This window comes from Podarcis filfolensis, assembly GCF_964270895.1.
Source record: "Podarcis filfolensis genome assembly, chromosome: 15".
In the NCBI taxonomy this organism is placed as follows: Eukaryota; Metazoa; Chordata; class Lepidosauria; order Squamata; family Lacertidae; genus Podarcis; species Podarcis filfolensis.
The window spans coordinates 42,202,458-42,229,010 of NC_139618.1; the positions used below are offsets into that span (position 1 = coordinate 42,202,458).

Consider the following 26,553-nt stretch of genomic DNA (forward strand, 5'->3'; position numbering starts at 1 on the left):
AATAAGATACTTAGAATCTTGTAGTCTCTTTTCATAAAATAACAGTTTTGAGCTGTTGTGGTCCTTAGAATGTGAAACTGAGGTTTCAAAATCTTACAAAAAAACCAGCAGTTTTTAATAGACCTTATTGTCAATCTGTGTTTTCACTCAAATGCCCTCCATTGATGGAGATTTCTTGTTTTTTGTCTGACATTCCATTCAATAGAAATCTCTTTAAGTGCAGGCAGCCGGCAGGGGGCGCTATGTGGATGGTATATCTATGAGTTTGCCTGTCTAAAATCCTACATGTGGCTCATTTACTAGACTTCTCCCAAATAGCTTGGTAGATTTCCAAACAAGTCTCTTTTGATTGAGGATGAATAGCACACAATGTGCTAAGGTTTGCAGCATGTGGTATTTTTTATTATTTTAAATTAGGCAATGGAAGAAGTGCACTGCGATGAGAAGCAGAAAGCTGGCTTTGAGATTCCATGTTCCCTGTCTTTGTTTTTGATTTTGTTTGAATACACACACGCACACAAATTTTAACCTTTGAATGCCATGGGATGTTTCTGAAGTTTGAGGAGCCCCGTAATGCCTCCTTCATCAAAAGGACTGTCTGCAGGTGAGATAATGGCTGGAATCTGAGCATAGTAGCACACGAGAGTCCACATGCATGTTGAGTTGAACTGTACAGTGCAGGATCCTGTGTGTGTTTTTCTGTGTGCATAAATGGACATCTGTTATCTGGAATGCAGCAAAAACTGCCCAGTACTGAACATTCTCCCATACTGTCAGAGGCATAATGTTAGATTTAATTGGAAAGTTTTTGCAACAGTCTTTGAGATATTTCTATGGGAAGATGTTAGAAAGGGAGAAGGAGCTTAGGAGTTTTACTGCAGTTGTATATCTTTAAAAGGGTGTTGGAGTTTTAGCAGTCAAAGGGAAGGATCTTCTGTCTGAAATCAAGGGTTCCAGCCAGTTGGCAGCCAGACCAGAAGTCGTGCTGAAGCGAGACATATGCTTTTAGCTCTGTGGAACCTTCTTGAGAAGGTGACCCTCTGGACTGAGCTTGCTTGGACATCAGGTTCCCCCCCTGTCAGGTTGCATATGGATTTGAAGCATAATCTCTGCACTGAAACACCAACAGAAAGCATAGTCGAAGGTGTTGCTTCTGGGATCTAAAGACCTGCTTCATTCAAAGCTTCAGTGAAAATCCCATTTGCATTTCAAAAATCTAAAGTGCCATTGTATTTATTCTCTTTAAAATATTAAAAAGACATTTTCTTCCAGCCATTGCAGATGGTGTTCACATCCTATGGTAGAGATTAGCAACTGTCAGCCTGTGGGCCAAATTCATCCCCATTGGAGTATTTTTTGGAGCTGTGCTCCTATGGTAGAGTGCCTGCTTTTTGTATATGAGCTTCCAGGTCCAATCTTTGGCATTCCAGATAAAAGGCAGTCGTGCTGGGGAAGCTACTGCTTATTGGAGTAGATGGACTAAATGGACTTGGCATGTGGAAGCTTCATATATTTCGTTGTCTGAACCTTAGTTTGTTAATTCAGAATTGTGGAGTCTGAGTAGCAAAGAGCTGTGTTGGCAGTTCACTGGGGAGTACATTACACAGCCCCTTCAGTAAAATTAGTTGTTGAACAATTTTGAGCAGAGGGAAATACAAAGCAGTAAGTAATGGAGTAAGTAATGGTAAAAAGTTGGATTGAACTCCATTGCGGGCTACATCTACAAGCAGAGCAACAGAATTATACTTCTGCAGTCATAATGCACATGAAAGTTATAGAGACTGGGAGATAATTTAATTTTTCCCAGGTTCAAAATACAGCACTTTGTCTGCTAAGAAAATGTGAGATCCTGAGAATTGTTCTGTATGTGGAGATTGTTCACTGACTAGTTATCCAGTAATGTCTCAGGAGGAAATACCATATTTTTTGCACCATAACACTCACTTTTTTCCTCCTATAAAGTAAGGGGAAATGTCTGTGCGTGTTATGGAGGAAATGCCTACGGGTGGCATGCCTACGGATTTTTCTCCTCTAAAAACTACGTGCGTGTTATGGTCGGGTGCGTGTTATAGAGCGAAAAATACGGTAGTTAACTCTGTACCAAAGGAGAAGAACAAAAAAAAGTGGGGAAAGCAATTTAAATATTTTAAGACTCTTGTAACAGTTGGTAGGAGAGAGACCTGACAGAACTCCAGTCAGTTTACTGCCTATGATCCTTTGTGGTCATGCAGTCCTTTTTCTCTTGGCAATAATCAGCTAGAAACAGAAGTTTGCCATCACTGAGTTAACTTAGCTGCAAATAATTTTGTTGGGGTGATTTTTCTCCTAGTTCTGCCATTTGAAGAATGAGCTCTGCAGCAGAGAGTAATTGACCTACAGTCCCTTTTACTGGAAACAGAATTAACACCTGCATCCACGAGGACTGTGCTTTACACATTTATTCCATTTAGTTTCAAGAGGAATATTTTCTATTTGTAAACCAGGAAAGGTTGAGCAGAAAGCAGCATCTCTGCAGTTGACTGGGAGTCTCCCTGTCCGAAAACGTGAAAAAGGCCACAGTGACTAGTAAACTTTCTAGTTTTGCTTAATTGAAACCTGGATTTGCTATTGCTTCTTCTAATAGCATCCAGATGCTCCCATGTCTGTGGGAAGGGAAGCAAACTGGAATTGCCCTCATACAAAGTAGGGATTTCAGTGGACCCCTCAGGTATACAGAAAAATATATGTTTGTAAATTAAAAAAACAAAAGAAGAAAAATCCAAAATGGCCCTTAATATCATGTAAGAGAACAATCCAAGGGACACCTTGGTCAGTGGTATCCAGCGAAGCAGTTCTGCTAGTTCAAGGACTTTTATCTGTGCAGTGGAACTTCCCTGCCCTCTCACCTCCCTCTGTGGCTCATGGAGGACAATGAGCAAGTCCAGAGCAGAGTATCAGTGAGGTGGGGGGTGTATTGGCCAGCTCAATTACCCTGTAAAGGTTTGTCAGCACTCAACCCCTTAATCTGCTCTGGGGGTCCTCCCTCCCAACCCTCCAGAGAAGTTTTATGGCACATGCAGGGAGCTGAGAGGACAGGGAAGTTCCATTGCACAAGCCGCTAAAAGCAGACCCTCCAAGGGTCCCTGTTTTCCAGGGATGTCCCTGATTTAGAGAAGCTGTCCTGGTTTCGGATTTGATCCTGGAATGTCCTGCTTTTCCTTAAAAGGTAAAGGTAAAGGGACCCCTGCCCATTATTAGGTCTGGTTGTGGCCGACTCTGGGGTTGCGCACTCATCTCGCTTTATTGGCTGAGGGAGCCGGCGTACAGCTTCCGGGTCATGTGGCCAGCATGACTGAGCCACTTCTGGCAAACCAGAGCAGTGCACGGAAACGCCGTTTACCTTCCCGCTGGAGCAGTACCTATTTATCTACTTGCACTTTGACGTGCTTTCGAACTCCTAGGTTGGCAGGAGCAGGGACTGAGCAACGGGAGCTCACCCAGTCACGGGGATTCGAACCGCTGACCTTCTGATTGGCAAGTCCTAGGCTCTGTGGTTTAACCCACAGTGCCACCCGCGTCCCATGCTTTTCCTTAGGACGTCCCTATTTTCATTGGAGAAATGTTGGAAGGTATGGAGTTATCTGACCCCCAAGCCGTCTGAAGGCATTCCTGTACAATATAGGGAAGGTTTTTTAATGTTTAATAGTAAAATTACCATTATGGAATGGGTCGTCCCTACGTTCATCAGAGAAATGTTGGAGGGTATGCTAAAAGTCCTTGCACTAGCAGAACTGTTTAGTTGGATACTGACCAAGGTTTCCCCTGGGTTGTTCTCTTAACTTGGTGATTAGTTTTATAATTTGTTTATGAAACTGTAAGAAGAAAACACAAATTATCATGTGTATTATCTTCATTGGTTATCTCCTTGATGTTTTTTCTTTCTCAGTGATCAAAGTATGATGCAATAAGTGCAGTTTTTCTCTTGGGATTTACATATTTCAATTCAGGAGAGAATGAGTCCAAAAGCCACATTCACGGCTGAGGTAACATTTGAATTAGAAACTTCTCATATTCTTAGTAACTGCACTGAGAGAAAGAGAGGTATAGTAGTTAAGGCATAGTATAGTAGTTAAGAGCACTGAACCAGAGCCATATCCACATCATACATTTAAAGCGCACCACCTGAACAGCCATGGCTTCTCCCAAAGAGTCGTGGGAACTGTGGTTTGTTCAAGCTGCTGAGAGTTCTTAGGAGACCCTCTCACAGAGCTACAGTTTATTGCACCCTGGACATACTACAGTTCCCAGGATTGTTTGGGGGGAGGAGCCATGAGTGTGAAGGTGGTCTCAGAGTGTGTGAAATGTATGGCCTGGATGGGAACCTAGGGTTGGGGAGGCAAAGTTCACATTCCCCCTCAGTCATGAAATTCACCATGTGACCCTGGGTCAGTCACTTTCTCTCAGTCTAGCCTTCAGGGTTGGATGGTAAGAGGGTAAGAAGGACGGGGGAAAGAACTGTGTGTTCTGCCTTGAGCTCCGTGGGAGAAGAGGGGGATATAAGTGTAATAAAGATGGAAATAGGAACACTAGGTGAACTCTCCCTTGTTCATGTTACGAGAAAAGAGTAAAGAGCAATCTTCTTCCTCCTATTTTACAGTAGTAGTCCCCTTTATTTGTTCAACCCTTGGGGAGGCAGGGCACTCTACAGCTGTGCAAGAATGGCCTTTCTAACCCTGTCCTGACTGCACAGACAGCTGCCCGCCAGGGTTTTAGGCAGGGATCTCTCCCAGAGATGCTGCGGTTGCTCCTGGAGCTTTTGTATGCAAAACAGAAGCTGTGCAACTGAGCTATGACCCTTGTGTGTTAAATGTTATTGTGCTAATTAGAGTAGTGGCTGAAAGGTGACTATAACAATTAAGTGGATGGGTCTATCTGCTCTCATTTTCGGTTTGATGTATTAGTGCAGTAAGAACTATTATGTACACACTTCTGTAGTCCTGGGATTCAGCTGTACAGCTGCAAATAAAACATTTTAAGTGTGTTTTAAGTGCAATATAGAATGTGACACTAGATGGCAATGGTGAGCCTTATGGAATATTCAATGTATTTTAAAAACGCTTAAAAAAAAGCATTTTCAGAATGTTTTTTATATGTTTGTGGATTCTACCCTGGTCACAAAACTTGCTAAACAGAAATACCAGAGTAAACTTGTATCCAATGTTGTCATGCAGATTTCAATGGAAAATGAGTATGGCATAGTATTAATTCTGTATAGGCGAGACCACTTCAGGAGGCATTTTCAGGTACAGATTAGATTGTTTTCTTTATTGGCATATCTGCAGTTATTTGAACTACAGCATCTTCTCCTTTAAGTATAAGTGACATGGCCTGATTTCTAGACTTTGTGTGAATCACCGTTAAATTGGCCTACAATATTTTTTGAAACACAATAAGAGTTACTCCACGAGAGAAAATATTACAAATATGCCTCTTGCATGATTGATCCATGTCATCACTTTTTGGTGGTAAGCTTTTGCAGCATAGCTATAGCCCTCTAATATCCTGTCAGCGTTTGATCAGCTATTGAGATGTCTAAAGCTTCTGAGAAGCTGGAGGCATCACTGTGGTTTCCAAGAGCAGAGAACATCCACTTGTCGAAATGGTTCTCCTCCTGCCAGGTATGCTTCCTTCCATGATGGGCACACAGTTGTTCAGTAGGAAGTTTGGGTTAGGCTAGGAACATCTGGATAGATGGGAAATGCTCCCTCCTTGTCTTGCAGACACCTCAATATTGCTTTGCTCAACCAAAAATAAATTGGAAAAGAAAATTGGACATTGCATCAATTTGGAGCAAGTTTATAAATTCTACAGCTAAGCAATCCCAATAGAAAATGATAGATCGGCAGCAAACGTGCAGTCCTTGTGGTGATGTATAGTCGCATTAGCTGAAATGCCGTATTACATGATTCTGCTTTATTACCAGTGTTGGTGGCAGACAGAAAAACAGATTACACTTGAGATCAAATCGATAGGAACTTTATTTACTGGCCTTTTAAAAACATATTTCGGCACTTTATAAAAACATACGGTAGATGCTATTGATAGAGCTTGTCTGCTTGTTAAAAAGCAATTTACCCACAGCGATGTTTTTAAGCTGCAATTTATGGCATTACCTTTTACCTACTCTTCCACATTTCTCTTTTTATCATTGCATTTGACGACTTCCTCAGAGGGCTCTGTGGACTCTGGCCCTGTTCACTTAGGTCAGTAGCGTCTTCTTCCCGGGATATGTTTGGTTTCTCTTTTGCCTCACTGTTGTAATTAGAAGGAAAGTACCACGTATTAAGTGGTTGCATGTATGTATTTGGCATTCCCTCCAGTTGGCTGCACAATGACCATGTGAAGCACCACATACACTAGGAAAAGAAATCCAAGTTTTGGAATTGGAACATTTGTGCTACTTTAAGCAAGGATTAATTCATTGCGGGAACGCAATTCATTTGAACAGTTAACAATTTGCTGTCCAGCGTAAAAAAGAATATTCAATTCCTCCCTCAGCAGCCCCAACTGCTTTTTCTCTAGTGGGTGCTACTTCTATTCTTGGAGCTCCAGCAGAAGAAAAACAGCTGGAGGACAAGGCAGGAAGAAAACTTAGACAAGAAACTCTTCCAACAACCTTAACATGATTTAAATCATATTCCCACCACTGTTTTAAAGGGATTCAGCTACAATCCATTTCTGACACACATATCTGAAGCTGCCCCATTTATTTTTGCTTTCAGTATCTCAAAAGAAATTGATAAAATAAATACTTTGATCTCGTTAATGACTGCATTCACCTGTAACCATGTACTAAACTTTTTGGCTTGTTCTGGTTTCTTGTGCATGGTTCTCATTCACAGGAAACCATGATAAAGCAGAAAGTCTGGCTTGTTGTTAGGTGTGAACACAACCATTGAGGGCTCCTTCCAGGTTTTGTCTAACAATGTGTTTAGCCTTCAAAGGATTCAAGTGGGATACTTCCAGAGCTAGACAAGCTTTTCCTGGATTTAATTTCATATTCTTTCAGTACAGAAAACAGCAACTAACAAATGGTATGCAAATTATGTGCCTGGACCTATTTTTCAAACCAAGGGAGATATTAAAAGGAACAGTATATGTGTATGAATGTATGTATGTATGTATGTATGTATGTATTTGACTGACTGATTGATTCCTGTGCTGTTCTGTATCACATGTGATCCCAGAGTGGGTTCCAAATATAATATACATTCCAAATATGCTTATACAATGTTGCAGTGTTGGCATCTGTCTGTCTTGAGAAACAACGGAACACGCCTCCACCGATTAAGTCAAACCTCTGGAGGGTCATAGCGCTTGCTGTGGCTGCAGAGACTGGTAACTCATAACTGCTGCCTCCATGTTGTTTTTTACCTCCCTGGGGCACAAGTTTGGGCAGTGTGACTTGCAAAAATTGGAACCATTAAAAGAAGCAGTGACTGACCCAAGGTCACCCAGTGAATTTGGGCCAGTCACCACCTCTCTGTCTAACCTACTTCACAGGGTTGTTGTGCGGACTGAATGAGGAGGAGTGAGAACCTTGAGCTCCCTGGAGAGAATAAAGGTGGAATATAAATGTTATGCATACATACATACATACATACCTACCTACCCAGTACCAATACCCAACACACTATCAAACAAAATACAATGGAGGCAGGCATAACCTCAATTTTATGTGAACCTCATATAAAAATATGTCCCCAAGAGGAGTAAAGTGTACCATAAGAAAACAAATGGTCATAACTTATTCCAGAAATTTGAACTGGAAGATTTTTCAGAATTAAAATAATCTTGCTGCTGGATTCTGTGGCCTTTCTGAATGAAATCTTCTGTGCTACCTCTTTTTAAAACAAACATAATTTATGCTTGTTCTATGGAGAAGAATGGAATTACCTGAGATTTTAATAGCCAACACTTTGCATTTCCCAGATAAATGGCACATAAAGAATTGTGTTGGTGCAGGCAGAGCTGAGCAGCTTGTACCTCCTTTCATGAGCAATCTTGGCAGAAATGTCACTTCATATCCACATTATTACCTACACTCTGACCAGACACTTAACTACCCCAGACAAACACATTCCACCCCTCCAGGCAGGATAGGCGGAAGGAGAGATGTGAAAGACCTATTAGGTCATGCACAGCCCATTTCTCCAGTTCTTAAGCGTGCATTTAGGAAAGAGATTTGTGCCTCTCAAAGCTTGAAGGATGTTGATGGTTTTTACTTTGATCCCTGCAAACAGTATACAGTAATCAAAGCTTAAGCCGCCTTGGATGAAATAATTGCTTAACAATCATATAAAAACGAAATGATTCAACAAATGACAATTAGGACTTGTGATATACAGAACAGATGCATTCAGCGTACCATATTTAATGTGCTAATTCAAGATTGACAGCACAATAATAGAAGAGAACAGCTACTCAGCCTATAATTCTAAACTAAATGTGAGGCTGTCCACAGAACTCAAATCCCAACAGGCTGTAAAATTAGAGGTAACATGGCACAAGGGTCAAAAAGACTCATTAACAGGTTGGCTGTGAATTTTAGGGGGTGGGAAATTTCTAATGCTTGAATTTGTCTAAGCTATCTCTTTGTAACTTCTAAGTGCAAAAACACCTTGTGAGTATCTATACTGATGAAAACACTGAGTGGAGAGTGATTTCTCCTCACTCAAATGCATCTTAGCAACAGCAACTGTCTTTAACACCCCATTACTAGAGGAGGAATTTGCGGATCCAGTGCAAAAGCTCCCACAACTTGGTGTCAGGAAACCAAGGCAAATCAGTTAATGCTACTTGAAAGGATTAGATAGATTAATGAGACAACAGAGTTAGGAACCACATGAAATTAAGACTGATATGCACAGGAAACCCTAATTGGCATTCCCCATGGGTGTTGGAGAGTCCCCAGCCCCTAAATGCTATTGATGGGTGATGGGTGCCCCTGTAGCTCTGTCTTTGACAATTAAAGCAAAATGGCTTGTGCCTGTCTCTATTTAGGCAAAGTAGGAGAAAGGAACATTTGCTAAACTGGCAGACTGCCAATCTATTTTGAACCTTGTCGCCAGTGTCACTTTGTAGAACAACCAAGAGTTGATGAGCTATTTGCATGAAGAAAATATATACCCGGGAATACTGTGTAAATGCTTCCTTATATCATTGCCACTCACATCACATTGGCATTTGCAAAAAGATCTCTCCATCATGATCAGGTACATCGCATCATCCGTTTACTGCCTGCCAGTCCTACCTTGCCCAGGATCCGCTGTGTTAATTGAAGGAACACTTCACCATAATAAAGTGGATGCAGAGTTATAGGGCAATGCCTGCCCAGTCGCCAGTATTCCCTTTCAAGGCAACAATGTTGGAGAGATGAGTGGCCGAACAGCTTCAGATGTTTTTGGAGATAATGGATTATTTAGACTTACTCTATTCTTGTTTCAGACGTGGGTTGGGGACAGAAGCAGCATTGGTTACTCTTGCTGATGATGTTCTTTGCCCAATTTAATTTTTCTGGATCCAGCAGCTTTGGATACCATCAACTGTGGTACCTTGTCCTTTGCCTCCAGAATTACTGCACTGATTCTCCAAGATGGGCACCAGAGAAGCAGTGATACCAGGGCTGGCCCAATGCACTTTGCTGCTGCAGGCAAAGGACAAGGTGCCCCTGCCCACATTCCACATACAAAAGCAGATTTTTCTTCTTTTTAAGTAGACTGTTAATTTCACTGGCTGAGGGAGGCAGTCATTCCCACATGGTTATCTGCCACAGACGTGTGAGACCCACCCAGACACTTGGTGCCTTGCATGCAGAGTAGACTCTGAGGATAGAAATGGGAATTGTGGGGCAAATACAGCCCCTGTGCTACAAATGGTGTGTATGTAGGGAGGGCTTATAAAAGGCTTTTGCATGGGCAAAAGCAAACCCAGAAATTAGTAAGTAGGATTACGAAGGGAAGCTGTGGAGCAATAGTATTCTTGTGGCTAGATACCAGAGATTGGGCTTGGTATAGTCAGGGCCATCTTAAGCATATGCAGCACTATGGTGCAAAGATCCCTCCGGCGCCCCCCGTTTCCCAGAGTTGTTGACCTTTTTTTAAGGGTGGGGGAACCCCAGAGTTGTTGACCTTTTTTAGGAAAGGCTCCCGAGAGTTGTTGACTTTTTGGGGAGAGCTGACACCACGCTTACACATTATCTCTAACAAGCCCTTAGAACAAAATAAAATGAAAAGGCAGAAGAAAATCCAATGAAGTTCTCAATTCCAAAGCAAGACTCATTCAAGACTCAGCAGTTCTTCTAATTCATCCACATGATTCAAATCACCACATATCAAAAAGTTAAAGCAATCACCAGTTTGTTGTTCTTTAAATAATTAATAAAGACACAGACATTGAAGTTCCTGGTCAATTTGTGTTTAAGTACAAAGCTGACGTTTTCAAATATTATGGGGGGTGGGGGTGGGTGTAAAGCAGTGACATCCTGAACCTAAAAAGGACCCAAAACTTGGGTCACGAAGGCTGCAGCCCTAACTGCACTTTGTTGTTGTTGTTGTTGTTTAGTCATGTCCGACTCTTCGTGACCCCCTGGACCAGAGCACACCAGGCTCTCCTGTCTTCCACTGCCTCCCGCAGTTTGGTCAGACTCATGTTTGTAGCTTCGAGAACACTGTCCAACCATCTCGTCCTCTGTCGTCCCCTTCTCCTTGTGCCCTCCATCTTTCCCAACATCAGGGTCTTTTCCAGGGAGTCTCCTCTTCTCATGAGGTGTAACTGCACTTACCTGAGAGTAAGCCCTGCTGACTCTAATAGGACCTTACTTCTGAGTAGACAGTAGAACTGCAGGAAGAAACACAGTTGGGAATTAGAGCTTTCTGTTTTAAGACTCAACCAGAGGAAAATGTAATACAGTGGTACCTTGGGTTAAGAACTTAATTCGTTCTGGAGGTCTGTTCTTAACCTGAAACTGTTCTTAACCTGAAGCACCACTTTAGCTAATGGGGCCTCCCGCTGCTGCCATGCCACCGGAGCACGATTTCTGTTCTCATCCTGAAGCAAAGTTCTTAACCCGAGGTACTATTTCTGGGTTAGCGGAGTCTGTGACCTGAAGCATCTGTAACCTGAAGCGTCTGTAACCTGTGGTACTACTGTATTGGAGATTAGGGAGAAAGGAATATGAATAGATTGGGGGGAGGGGGCTGAGGAGAGACCAAAAACCTCAGGTAGCAAGACAAGGCAGACTTTCTGGGGAGCAAGTCTCACACACAGTTGCTTGGGGCGAGGACTGCAGAGGGACCATAGTTGGGTTGTGCGTGTGTGTTTTTCAGAAAAACTTAGAATTGGAAGGGACCCTGCGGGTCATCTAGCCCAACCCCCTGCAATGCTTTTTAGCTTGCATTGATCTCAAAAACCTTCAGTGCCTTTTTTTTTAGTTGGATAGGCAATTAACAGGCTTGTTTCGCAAATAAGGGAGGAGGAGGGTTGCTGGCTTGGTTTGCCTTTGTTCTAGTTTCTAGCACGTGCTTAGTACCGTAGTTTCAGGCTGTGAGCCACCGTGATATCTATGGGTGGAGGGCAGCAGTAGTAGTAATGGTGATGATATTTTTCGCAGGGCTCGGAATGAGTGTGTGATGGCCAGCTGCTGGAATGAATGGGGTCGGTGCTACAACCTTGCTTTACAACCCCTAGGGACCTTGTTGGAGGGGCGGAGAAGGAGCCCACCCCCGAAGAAGAAGAAGAAGAAGAAGAAGAAGAAGAAGAAGAAGAAGAGCAAAGGAAGGAGGATAGAGTTGCCTGTAACATTAAACACAGGGCACGATTCCAGGGAGAGAAACCAGGGCAGCAGCTGCTGCTACTCATGGCTTGGGCTAGATGTGGCTGCAAACCCACTGCGGAGGCTCAGCGGCCGGCTAGAGGAGGAAGAAAGGGGGCAAGTCAGGGGCTCCTTTCTTCTTCTTCTTCTTCTTCCTTCCTCCTCCTCGTGCTCCGCTTCCCCCTTGCCATTGCCCGCCTCCCTCTTCACACATGGCGGGCGGGCGAAAGAGAGAAAGAGCGCTGCACGCCATCCAGCCATATAGTTGGTGGGGTGCAGCTTCCTCCCTAAGCCTCTGCAGGGATCGTCTCCCACGGAGGCTTGGGAGGCAAGCTGCATGCCCCCCAGCCATGTGGTTGGCGAGGCACAGCTGGCAGGTAGAGGGAAAGGGGAGGCCGCCGGCAAAGCTGTGCAGCTCCCCCCTCGCTGGGGCGCCCCTGAGAGGCCAGCGCCCTGGCGCAACGAAGCACTAAGCCCTATGGGAAAGACGGCTCTGAGTATAGTGTCTGTGACCCTGACCTTGAGCAGTACTGTAGCCCAAGTGGAATAAAAGGCTTCAAGTGAGCTCCAAGTGACCTCAGAGCAAGTTGTTTTCGTGGAGCTATTCAAGATCCTGCAACTTTGGGGAGTCCATTGCATCCTGTGGACTCCAGCTCATGGTCAGCATAGAGTGCGTTAGCTGTGTGATGGGGACTTAATGGAGTACCCCTGACTGGCTTTCATGGGAAGGGAATCTCTTTTGGTGGGTATGCTTACTGGTAGAAACAAGGAATCATTCTGATAGTAGCAACACATTGCTTCTTTCCATCCTTTGCTCAGGTGGATTTGGAAGCAGTTTGTGGTGGTTTTGTCTGATGAGTGGTGACAGCAGAAGCCTGATAGGTTTGGAAAGTGTCTTTTGGGTTTCTGGAATCCTGTGTAGCATGCTAGAATTCCTTGGCAGCCGAATTGATTCAAACAGGGTTCCAAGAAAGTAGACGGTTTGCAAATAACTGAGGTTCCATCCCATGGGGCTTGATATGAGTGCCACAAACACAGCATGCCTTCTGAGGTTCACCCCCCCTCAAGACACCAGCACCCTCCTACACCTTGGAACAATATGCAGCAATCTGCTTGTATATGCAGCAATCTGCTTGTATACACTCACCAGGGATGAAAGGAAACTCCATTTCTATCCCTTCCCCACCCCCACCCCAGTTGTACAGTGGCCAAGTTCTTTAATTACAGTAGGGGGTTTCATTGATCCCCAGGAAGTTTCTACAAGAAAATTGCTGTATATTGTTCTTCCAAGAGGTGGGAGACGGTTGATTTCTAAAGTGACATGGGCCTCAAAAGCCCCATTGTGGGTGTGGAACTCACAGTTCACCTGGTTTTGTACAAGTTTGTTCAAACATAGACATCTTTATTCTGTTGCAGTAGATGATGGAGTATGGAAGAGACTGCACTTTACAAGATCATTGTATCCAACAATTAGGTTGAGAGGTGACCAACTCCATCTGAATCCAGGATCTATTCAGATATATTCTTGGTGCTGGCTGCTCAGTTACTGCTGTTACCTTTCAGCAAGGAGTAAACGAGATTCCACAGAAATTACTAGCATTACAATTTTGACCAGTGCTATTTTTCTAGAAAAAGAGGTGCCAGAACTCACCATGAACAGCTCCCTCGTTCTCTTAGAATGGCAATGGCGCCCACCTGAGAGGTGCTGGAACTGAGTTCCGGCATGTTCCGGCTGAAAAAAAGCCCTGGTTTTAACACTTTGGGGGCATCAAGTGCCTATGATAGAAGATCTGCAGCTGATGGAAAACCTTACAGCAGTAGGAGTCGAGCTAATAATGAAGAAATAAAATGTGTGTGTATTGTCTGTGAGTAGCAATGGGGGATAAATTCAATTCAGTTTTTATTTAAAGGCGAAATCCACACTTTTCCTGTTTTTGTGATGCAGTTCTCCATCCAGGTAATGTGTGCAAAAATGCATGTATTATGTTAAGTGTTCCTAAAATTCACATATTAGTGAAAATAACACACAAAATGCATTATATTGCAGAAATCTGCTTGAAAAATATGTATATTAATCAAAAGTGCATATAAAATGTGTTTATTAGGAGAAATCCGCACTAAATGCTAGTTTTCATGAGGTTTTTCCTAAATTGGAAATTGCTGCAGAAATGTGGAGAACTGAATTTATGATTGCAAAAATGAGATACTGAAAGAACCTCAAGTGACAGAGTCCTCCATCCTTTCTTCATGACCCTGTTCCGCACGTGGTCTGGAGGGTGGCAACACGAGAACAGGCCTTTTCTGTGGTGACTCCTCATTTGTGGAATGCTCTTCCCAGAAAGGCTCACCTGGTGCTTTCATTGCATAGCTTTAGGCTCTAGGGGAAGAAGAAGTAATCTCTTTAACCAGGGTTTGGGTTGATTAGCATTCTATGTACTTTTAAATATGTTTATGGTAGGGGGGGTTATTGGTTTATTTTTGTTTTTGACTGTATTTTCTTTTCTCATTTTTTATTTTTATGTTGTGATCTTCAGATGAAGGGCAGTACACAAATAAATAAAATAACACCCCATTTTGTGAGGTAGAACCTGATTGGGTATCCTACTGCCGGAAAAGGGGAGGGTCATCTCTGACCGAGCCTCTGAGTGTCCGTCCCAAAGAGACAGAAGTGCTTGCAGAGAAGGAGGCCAGGAGTGCAGCAGGCTGCTATGTGGCGAACCCTTTTCCTGCAGCCTTCTGTGCCCTTCCTCCTCCCCTGCTTCCTCCTTACAATCCTTTGAGAGAAATGAGTAACTCTTCTAAATTAGGGGGATCCTCCTTTGTTGCCAAGCAGCCTGCGAAAGTCCTGGGGTTTTCTAGCTCCTCTCCAGCTGCCACTGTGATGGATTTTCTGTTTTCCTGGGGGTGGAGTGAAGAGGAGGATCTCAATTAGACAGTGTGGGGTGGGAGGTGGAGGGGGGGAGAGGAGATTATTTTGGAGATGTATTCCCTGCCTACAAATTGCAGTTTTGAATGTGACAAGTTATAAAACACTTGAGTCATCTTTCTCTCTTTCACCTCCACTGCAAGAGGTGAGACTGCTAATTCCCCCCTTCTTCCCTCTCTTTGACTTTCTGCAGCCCACACTTGGGTATCTCTGTTTATGTAAGCTGCTCAGGTTCTGCTGAGCCACTGAGAGAAGCTGCTGTCAGTTCCGAGGAAAGCCCACGTCTGCCCACACAGGAACTCCCAGGCAGGGTTGTGTAACAAGAGGGAGGAGGGGCAGGCAAGCAGCCCTGACGCTGGAGCAGACTGGCCTTCGCTTGCTTAGAGCTCCTGCTGCTGGTGGAATGTACATTTCCTCCTTCTCGGTAGAGTATACATTTTCATAGAGTTGCATATTCAGCTGCCGGGGGAGAAAGCAGCCCAGAATGCTTGGTGGTTGGTTTATGTAGCAGTTTAAGACATGCAGGCTGCTACAACCCCTTATTCACAAAATGACCAAGGCAGATCATTTTCCTGATTTAGGTGTGCAGGTAACAAAATAACCTGCCTAAATCCGCCTCAGTCAATTCTTAATAAAAGTTTCAACCAGATTGCTTCCATATTAAGGCTTCCCCGCCCCCAGAAATTAATGTCATTTGACACCCAATTATTTTGGACATTCCAAATAACATAGCTGCTAAACCATTGCAGTCTAGTGCTTTCTGGATTGTCTTCCTGAAGTTGTTTTTTTAAAGTTCTGTGTTAAAAGGATATATTCATTCCAGCTGTGGCATAATATTTTCAGGAGTAAACAGTGATGTAAAAATTGGGGTTTGGCTTTTGTTGCCCAACTCCCCATGGGACTCTGAATCCCCTAAATCCATGATCGGTCAGAGAAGAATGGATGGAGGCAGGATCCAGTGGAAAGCAAGGCAGAGTTCCCTCCCCTCCTTCCAAGGAGGGAGAGACCCTGAAGTAAAGTGTGCAGGAACTTTTAAAGACTTTCAACATTGCCCAACCCCCTTAGCCAAAGACCACCCCAAAACCATCACACATTCATCATAGGAGGTGGCCTACAGCAGAAATCATGTCTGCCAGGATACCTGATAATGGTCACCGATTGCATTACCTCGGCAGCCTGGCCATTCTTTTGTGATGGTTAATACTTTGGTTCCTGAATCCAGGTCACAGGCTCACCCTATTCATACAGAAATACACTCTTAAGACAGAATTTGTAAGACAGTGGGAAGGCTTTACCCATTTGCCTCCCTTACGGCAGAGGAATATTTGAGGTCATTGGGAGAGTCAAAATGGCTTCAAGATTGCTCTCCTGCACTATTGGTTTATATATTTAGATATGTGTGCATTTATGAATGTTTATTCTATATTTGAGACCTTAGAATTCTTATAACAGGCCCAGTGCTGTACAGTGCTGTACTTTTCTACAGGGGAGCAGTTAATTATGCGCTCAGTCACTTGTACTGCCTCACCAAAGCAGGTGAAACTAATGGTATAAAGTTCGCTCCTAACATTACAAAAATGCAAACATTTTTATGTTATCAGTATTGGCACGCATTCATGCTGCCAAAAAATACCCATTTGAAGCCCCACCTCTCCCTTGTCCCCCCCTTTCTTCTTCTGTCCACCATAGCACTGGCAGTGGGGAGAAGGCTGTAGACCAGTGAAATTTCCCCAGCTGTCAGGAGTGCTGCTGCTCCTGCTGTGAGGAGAGCAGGCATAGTGATGGGGTTGGTTTTGGATTGAAAGATTCTTCTCTGCTGTCGGTTTCCTACCCATATTTAGACTGATTTGACTGGAATAAGCTGGTGTGGCAAAATACTTTTTCACCAGTGGTTCTTTCACCTTAGGCTACTCTCTCCTCCCAGTGTTGCTTGATTCAGAATTGCGATCTTGTCTGCTCCCTCGCATCTCTGGCAGCCAGTGAATGAGCTTGCAATGTTGTATTCTTCTGGAGCAAAATTAATCTCTCAGCCGCCTCTCTCTCTGCTTGCACATTGACTGGGGCTCCCACCATTGCTTGACCCAGCATTGCAAAATGTGGTGGGGTGATTAGAACGTGTTGTTTTATTTTTTAAAATCTTAATTGCATAGCTGCAAAATTGTGATGTTTATTTTTTGCCTCTTAATGAATGGGGAATCTTCTGAGTGATGCCAAGGAGGAGAAGATGTCTAATTAAAGCTACAATCTGGGAGCAAGCCTTATTGAGCCAAATGGGACTGACCTCTGAGTAAACTCTCTTAGACTCTTCCCCTTGTGGATAGGCAAGTTATGAAGAATATAGTGCTGTGTGGAACCACTACTTCAAGTCCCCTTGCAGCTGATAAGATACAGCAACACTAAGAGACTCTAGTAGGGAAGCCACCTGTTATGTACTGAGTTGAATAGGATCCAAACTGCAGCAGTCTGATTGGTCCTAGAACAATAGGATTCAGAATGCAGCAGTCTGATTGGTCCTAGAACAATGCAGCAGTATGATTGGTTGGCAGGAACCACCCAATCATGCTCCAGATAGAAGTGAATCCACAACCTGATTGGCTTACAGTAGAATTCCGGAATTAGCCAATCATGTGCAGCCCATTGTGTAAATAATGTATATAAAGCAGATACCTTGAGGGGACTTTCATTCATTCCTCCGCACCACTATGAGCTGAATAAAGAGCATGAAATCACTTTGCGACTCTGAGTATATTTCACCACCCAAGTCCACTAAACTAACTTACAACATTACAGAGCCACAAATGTCTGGCAGCTAACAACAACAACAACAACAACAACAACAACAACAACAACAACAACAACAACAACATACCACCCTCTATAGATCTCAGGGTGGTTCACAACATAATAATGCAAGATAGACACAAAACACATAATAAAAACAAGAACAAAAACCAGTAACCCCCTCCCCCACCCTCTCCCACAGCACATTTGAAAGAGTATTGGACGTAATCAGCCAAAGGCCTTGTCCCTAAAGATGCATGATGAAGGCATTCCACAAATGAGGAGCCACTGCAGATAAGGCCTGTTCTCGTGTTGCCACTCTCAGGATCTATTCCCATAATATTCAGCATTACCTCCTTTACTGCACTGCTTTTAAATGTAGTAATATACCACAGTTTCATCCAAGCTGTCTGACCTTCTGATTTCTTTTATAGATGATTTTTACGTTTAAAAAGATTCTGCAATAACGAGCTAAAAACTTGACTTTTTTGGGGGGGGAGAACCATTATTTGTACTACATTCTGCTTTGAAAGCTTGGTTCAGAGATTCATAGTCTGGTCATACCAATGTAGAGGTCCAGAACTCCACATTCAGAACATAATTCAGCTTAAATAATATCAAGACACAGTTATGAATCATAGAATCATGGTTAGTTTCCAGACTAACCATGACTAACCATCATCCTGGTTACCCTCCTCTGCACACATTCCAGCTTGTCAACATCGTTCTTAAACTGTGGTGCCCAGAATTGGGCACGTATTCCAGGTGTGGTCTGACCAAGGCAGAATAAAGGTAAAGGGACCCCTGACCATTAGGTCCAGTCGTGGCCGACTCTGGGGTTGTGGCGCTCATCTCGCTTTATTGGCTGAGGGAGCGGCGTACAGCTTCTGGGTCATGTGGCCAGCATGACTAAGCTGCTTCTGGCAAACCAGAGCAGCGCACGGAAACGCCGTTTACCTTCCCCCCGGAGCGGTACCTATTTGTCTACTTGCACTTTGACGTGCTTTCGAACTGCTAGGTTGGCAGGAGCAGGGACTGAGCAACAGCAGCTCACCCTGTCGCGGGGATTCGAACCACCAATCTTCTGATCGGCAAGTCCTAGGCTCTGTGGTTTAACCCACAGTGCCACCTGCGTCCTATTATTTCCTTTGATCTGGACGCTAGACTTCTGTTGATGCAGCATAGAACAGCATTGGCTTTTTTTGCTGCTGCATCACACTGTTGATTCAGGTTCAGCTTGTGGTCCAGTAAGGCTCCTAGATCCTTTTCACATGTATTGCTAGTAAGCCAGGTGTCCCTCCTCTTATTTTTGTGCACCTGGTTCTTCCTGCCTAAGTGCAAAACCTTACATTTGTCCCTACTGGAATTCATTTTGTTAGTTTGGAGCCAGTTCTCCAATCTGTTAAAGTCATCTTGAATCCCAGTTTTGTCTTCTGCTTCATTAACTATCCCTCCCCGGGGTCTGGAAACTAAGCCTTATGAGGAATGGTTGAAGGAGCTGGGAATGTTTAGCCTGGAAAAGAGGAGACTGAGAGGAGATACAATAGCTACCTTCAGATATCTCAAGGGCTGTCACATGGAAGAGGAAGCAAGCTTCTTTTCTCCTGCTCTGGAGGGCAGGACTCAAACCAGTGACTTCAAATTACAAGAAAGGAGATTCCAACTAAACACCAGAAAGAGCTTTCTGGCAGTAAGAGCTGCTTGACAGTGGAACAGATGAGAGGTGGTGGACTTTCCATCCTTGGGGTTTTTAAGCAGAGGTTGGGTAGCCATCTGTCATGGATGCTTTAGCTGAGATTTCTGCATTGCAGGGGGCTGGACTAGATGACCCTCGGGATCCCTTCCAACTCTACTATTCTATGATCCTATGAAACATGTTTTTATAGTGTTGTATACTTACTAAGTTTTGGAAGAAAGTGCTGGACTATATAAATATGAGTGTATGGAGAAAGTTAAAATTTGCAGCTGAGAATATTCTTTTGAATTATATACCTATTGTATGGAATCTGACAACAGGACAACGAAAATAGATACTACACACTGAAATGGTGTTTAAGAGACTGATACTGATGAACTGGAAGAATAAGGATATGATCCCATTTAATCAATGGATTGACAACATGACAACACTCTCAACTTATAAACGGATTGCTTATAAACGTAGCCTTTTTCTGGATAAATATATTGACATTTGGAATGAGTTTATACTGAATGTAGTTGGTTATTAATAACCATGTATGGATTAAGATGATAACATCACGTACATCTATATAACAAAGTATGGAACTGTAACTGATGTTACTAATGGTGCTACACTGTCCTTTCTGCACTTTTCTTTTCCACACCCTTTTCCTTCTTTTTCTTTTATCACTTTATTTCCTTGTAAATGAAATTCTTCTAATAAAATAGTAATTTATAAATAAACAGCCTGGGAAGGCTGTTGTGGCTTGATAGAGAAAGAAAGAAAATTGTTTTACCCAGAGGGACTGAGAAATTCAAGAAAATAGCAAAACAGCTGGGTGCTGTATGTGGTTTTTTGTAATGCCCCCATTCCAAACCCCCACCAGCACCAAGAACCTCCTTCCTTTTTTGAGAGTCCCCCAGTTCTATAAGGAAGGATGTAAAAATAATCCTGAAAGTGGGTAGTGTCTCTGTGTTTCTCTCTCCTTCTACCCCCAACATCCTTCCCCCTCTTCTTCTTTACCTCTCTCCCTGCCCCAGCAACCCTCCTCTTCCTCCTTAACCCAGCTTTATGGAGCCAGGGATAATGCTGCAGGAAAGGACAGTGTCTGCATGTGTGTCCTGTGCTGTGTGCTTCTTGCTTTCCTTCTCTGCAGTAACAAAGCATTTCTACTTCTCTTCTTAATCTTGTTTTGCTGTCTTTCCCCATGGGCACACCGGTTTCAGGAAAGGCAGGCTGAGTGTGGACACCAGAGTTATGCCATTGCTTGGGTTCCCGTTGGTTTGAAAGGGGCTTGTACAGGAGAACTTCCTGCTTGGTTGTGCCTCACACGTTTAGGGCTAGTGTGTGTGATCACAATGATGTCCCATCTTTTCTACAGGAAGCTCAAGGTGGTGTTTGTGGTTCTCCCACCACTCCCCATTCTTTCTGCACAACAACCCTGCAAAGTAGGTCAGGCTGAAAGGCAGTGACCGGCTGCCAAGGTTGTACCCAGTGGAGGATGTGAAGCCTAGAAGTTGCCCTGGGTGCCCTGGCTGGTTTGGTCATTATTCCTTTACTTCAATTTTTCTAACTTCAAAACGGGACAACCTATTGATCATAAAGCCACACATTTAGACAGAGATAGAGGCATCTGTAAGACATTTAATTTACTCTGGAGCCCATACTTGGGTAATAATAATAATAATAACAATAATTTATTATTTCTACCCACCCTGTTTTCAACAGAACATTAAAAACAGAATAAAACTTCAAACATTAAAAACTTCCCTAAAGAGGGCTGCCTTCAGATGTCTTCTAAAAGTTGGATAGTTGTTTATTTCCTTGACATCTGACGGGAGGGCGTTCCACAGGGCAGGTGCCACTACCGAGAAGGTCCTCTGCCTGGTAATATTAGCAGCAACCCAAAAGTTACAAATGTTGGTCCTCTCCAGCATCATTTCAGGCCATAAAAAACCCCATGTAAGTGGGTTTCCCTGTATCCCACAGGGAAGTCACAGAAAGAATGTGGTTCATCAAGGGGTCTGTGGACTCAAAAAGGTTGAAAACCACTGATTTAGGGATACATGACTAAACAAGACACTACGTGGAGGTGAAATACCCCTGTATTAAATTATAATGCTACATTCATGGTGTTTTTGACCAGAGCAGGGTTGCTTCAGACTTTTCAGGATATATTTACATGCTGCCTTTTGTATTTTAGTGTTCTCCAGTGAATTTGAGCTTGTACAACTGCTCAAACATAATGAATAAAATAAAATGCAAACTCTTTCTTTCTTTCTTTTTGGTATAAGGTGATAAAGTCCTGATGCTGGATTTGTAGAATGGTTCCATACCTATATCTTTTTATAGTGCCCTGAATGAAATTAAGGAAATCTGCAGCATGATACAATTTGCAGCTGAGTACCAGTGGCCTGCCTGCACATATTCTCACCCTATGACCATAGAGCCTATGGTACACTGCAGGATATGTCTTCAGAGGCCCGTGTTGAACATCTAAAATAGAATCATATAATCTTAGAGTTGGAAGGGATCCCGAGGGTCATCTAGTCCAACGCTCTGCAATGCAGGAGTCTCAGCTAAAGCATCCATGACAGATGGCCACCCAAGCTCTGCTTAAAAACCTCCAAGGAAGGAGAGTCCACCACCTCCCAAGGGAGACTGTTCCACTGTCGAACAGCTCTTACTGTCAGAAAGTTCTTCCTGAAGTTTACTCGGAATCTCTTTTCTTGTAACTTGAAGCCATTGGTTCAAGTCCTCCCCTCCAGAGCAGAAGAAAACAAGATTGCTTCCTCTTCCATGTGATGGCCCTTAAGATATCTGAAGATGGCTATCATATGTTCTCTCAGGCTCCTCTTTTCCAGGCTAAACATACCCAGCTCCTTCAAGCACTCCTCATAAGGCTTAGTTTCCGGACCCTTCAACATCTTGGTTGCCCTCCTCTGCGCATGTTCCAGCTTGTTAACATCCTTCTTAAATTGTGGTGCCCAAAATTGGACACAGTATTCCAAGTGTGGTCTGACTAAAAAATGAAAGGGCCTAGTCCTTTTTCCCCTGTGTATAATTGGCATTATCTTAAAAGTAATTAACAAAAGTGGTGTGAAAGATAGAGCATGCCTGTATTGCTACTGTTAACAGGTTTGTACAGATGACTTTAGCATCTGAATTTTTCTAGGCCACTACAAAGAAAAATAGAATTCTTGCACATGGATGGGGAAAATTCCGCATTATCATTTCAATGGTTCTTTACATAAATACTGAAGACTCAGAAAAGCTGGAGGCTTGTTTTCCTCCCAGCCTCTGAGAAACACTATTGTGGTTCTTGGATTTTAGTTCTTTGCAATATTGGATTTTTTTAATACATATTTATTCATGCAGAACAGAAAGGCTGAGTTTCTCGCCTTGCCATGGGGAGCTGATGGAAACACTGTTATACATAAGAATACACCTTCATTTACATCCTCGCTATTTTTCAACAATTGAATCGTATGCAACTGGGTTATTTTTATTCCTTCTGTTTCTTAAGGTATGGGATGTAGGGGGAGGTTGAGGTTTCTTGATTCTGTGTGTGCGTTTGTGTGCTTTTCATTAGTATGAAAACTCCCCTCCTGAATTTTCACAAGTCATAGAAATACAGAGTTGGTGGCCCATTTCTTTGAAATGGGAACTGGCTTGAGCCATGTAGTGAATTAATGGCTATTACTTTTTAATTAAGACAGTTAAGCTAACTGTGGAAGCCCTTCATCTCCCCGCTGAATCATTCATTCTGCCTGTGTGGAGGAGACCTGGGGTATTATACATAAAGTGTCCAAGTTGTATCCTGGTTTTAAAATAAAATGCATATTCATGTAACTGAAATAATACTTTTAATGCCTTTAATTTTTAATTAATAATCTTCTCAGGTCTCTTTCTAAAATGTGGATTGTTTTGAACCCAATCTCTGTTTTTACTATCTTGTATAATTTGTTATTAAAACTCTGAATATTTCCAAAAGCTCATTAGCTGATTTCCTAGCTCCAGCAAAGTAGCTCCAGCCCCTCTTGATAGCCACCTGGCTATCAAATAAAGAAACTTCTACCCAGTACTAAATACTCTTGTTTGTCTCTCTGTCTATCTAATCCTTGGCTGAATCTGACATTTCTGCTAGCTTTCCTCTCTAGAACTGTCACTGAACTCACTAGGCTATATTGATAGTCAGACAAGAATGCGTCGTTGCAAATAACATCCCTATGGGAAGGAAAGGTAGCCAGGGGCACCTGTGAACAGGACAGTGGAAACTGTTACTTGCATGACAGTAGCAACCAAGAGTCTTGCCCTAATGATGTTTCTTATGCTAGATGCTGTGTAAGCTGAATTTAGAATGGGCATGGACACAGAACCTCCAGGGGAGCCCGCCCCCTCGGATCCTCAAGGACCGGAGAACAAGGTACCACCCCAGAAAGAATAACCAGATCTATCCAGGATGTCTCTGCAGCTTTTGAGTTGGAACATAAATGGCTGTAACAGTCCCGAAAAAAGGTCTAAAATTTTTCATATTTTAAAAAAGGAACAATTGGACATTATATGCTTACAAGAAACGCATGTGATTAGGCTCCATAGAAAGGTGTTAATAAATAAAAGGCTTGGTCAAGAATTTATATCATCGGATACAGTTAAAAAGAGAGGTGTAGTGATCTATGCAAAAGAGAGCCTTTCACCAAAATTTCTCTTTAAAGACGAAAGTGGAAGAATCCTCGCAATAGAAATACAGTATCAAGGAGAAAAAATTTTGATATTAGGAATTTATGCTCCAAATGAAGGAAAATCGGATTTTTATAAGAAGTTGCACGAGATCATGCTGGACTATCTGGATTACAACAACGTCATCATGATGGGGGACATGAATGGGGTCGTATCAACAAATATGGATAAGTCACAGAACCAGAACATTACTAAAGAGGGAAGACTACCTAAGACCTTTTTTGAAATGACTGACAATATGGACTGGGTTGACATCTGGAGAGTTAGAAACCCCTTGGGAAGAGAAGGAACATTCTTTTCTGAAGCTCAACTGACTTGGACACGAATCGACCAAATATGGATAACTAGAAGTCTGGCACCTAAGGTGAGGAAGGTGGAAATCTGCCCCAAAACATGCTCCGACCATAACGCCTTGAGAATGGATATGACATTGATCCCAATCGGCTCCTTTAGATGGAAGATGAATGATGGCCTGTTTAGAGATCAAAGAATTGTAAAGAAGGCCCAAAAAACCTTAAAGGACTATTTTGAGATTAATTTGAACACTACGGTGGAAAAAAGAACTATCTGGGATGCAAGTAAAGCTGTGATGAGAGGGTTCTTGATCCAACAGAATTCCTTAAAGAAAAGACTGCAAAATGAAAAGAAAGATAAAATTCTGGAAAGTATCAAAGAGTTGGAGAAGAAGTTAAGATCTAACCCGAAGTCCCAACCGATTCTGAGAGAAATTAAACTTTATCAGGCGCAATATTCCAAGCTGATAAATCAGGAAATAGAATGGAAGATTAAAACAATGAAACAAAAAACTTTTGAATCGGCAAATAAATGTGGGAAACTGCTAGCTTGGCAGTTGAAAAGGAGACAAAGATTAAATACAGTAACAAACTTAGAGGTTGAAGGAAGGAACATTCAGAACCCGGGAGAGATTAGAAAGTGCTTCCAGAGGTATTTTAAAAAGTTATATACTCAAGGGCCACAAGATGAAATAGAGATTACACAATTTTTGGAGAGAAATGGATTAGCAAAGCTGTCAGAAGAAAACAGAACAATTTTAAATGGCAAAATAACACAACAAGAGATTGAACAGGCCATCCTGAGTCTGAAACAGGGCAAATCACCAGGGCCAGATGGACTGACCTCTAACTACTATAAGACATTGAAGGATTATTTGATACAACCTTTGTTGGAGGTCAGTAATGAAATAATGGAGGGGAAGAAGGCGCCTGAATCGTGGAAAGAAGCATTTATCACATTGATTCCAAAGTCAGAAACTGAAAAGACACAACTTAAGAATTACCGTCCCATCTCCCTTTTAAATGTGGATTACAAAATATTTGCAGATGTTTTGGCACGAAGATTTAAGAAAGTTTTAAGTGAGATAATCCATAAAGACCAGGCAGGCTTTCTCCCGGGCAGACATATGTTTACTAACACAAGGAACATTATAGACATATTGGAACTTTTACAAACAAACATAAACACCAAAGCAGCTTTAATTTTTATAGACGCGGAGAAAGCCTTTGACAACATTTCTTGGAAATTTATGAAGGGGAACTTAAAAGAAATGGGAGTGGGACGGGGGTTTGAGAACGGGATTGAGGCAATATATTCAGAACAAAAGGCTAAACTGATAGTTAACAATGTGGTTACAGAAGAGTTTAAAATTGAAAAAGGTACACGACAAGGCTGCCCGATTTCCCCATTACTGTTTATTTCGGTTCTGGAAGTGCTCCTGAATATGATTAGGGGGGACCGGTTGGTGGAAGGGATTCAGGTCGGAGCGAAACAATATAAACTTAAAGCTTTTGCAGATGACCTAGTTCTGACATTACAGGAGCCGGAGTCTAGTTTGAAAAGAGTACTACAACTGATTCAAAACTTTGGTCGAGTGGCAGGATTTAAGTTAAATAAGCAAAAAACTAAAGTTCTGGGGAAAAACATGACAGATATTGAGTTGGAACAGCTTCAGAAAGAGACAGAACTAAATGTGGTTAAAAAAGTTAAATACCTAGGGGTAAACATAACAGCAAAAAATCTGAGTTTATTTAAAGATAATTATGAAAAATGTTGGTCAGAGATTAAGAGAGACTTGGATAGTTGGTCAAGATTAAAACTTTCATTGCTAGGCCGAATAGCTGCCATCAAGATGAATGTATTGCCAAAAATGTTATTTTTATTTCAGACACTGCAGATTGTAGACAAGACAGAGTGCTTCCGGAAGTGGCAGAAAGATATCTCTAAATTTGTCTGGCAGGGCAAAAAGCCCAGAATCAAATTTAAAATATTAACAGATGCGAAAGAAAGAGGGGGCTTTGCCCTGCCAGACTTAAAGTTGTATTATGAAGCTGCAGCTTTCTGCTGGTTAAAAGATTGGTTACTTCTTGAAGATACGGATGTCTTGGATTTGGAAGGTTTTAATAATGCGTTTGGATGGCATGCATATTTATGGTATGATAAAGCTAAGATAAATAAGGCCTTCAAGAACCATATTGTCAGAAAATCAGTTTTTAATGTCTGGACAAAATATAAAGACTTACTGGAGAATAAAACTCCGAGGTGGCTGTCACCCCTGGA

General features: G+C 42.5%; 1 protein-coding gene and 1 long non-coding RNA gene across 4 annotated transcripts in view; both read left to right on the plus strand.

Annotated features, from left to right (window-relative positions):
- The window catches only part of PEBP4 (phosphatidylethanolamine binding protein 4), a gene marked incomplete at its 5' end in the record, with an annotated part of 251,310 nt that overhangs the window by 15,966 nt on the left and 208,791 nt on the right, over positions 1-26,553 (plus strand). The gene's annotated exons all lie outside the window — the stretch shown is intronic.
- LOC310750843 lies at positions 2,330-10,267 on the plus strand. The gene is made up of 2 exons (XR_014542333.1): positions 2,330-3,205; positions 3,575-10,267. It is a non-coding gene; the product is annotated as an uncharacterized lncRNA (long non-coding RNA).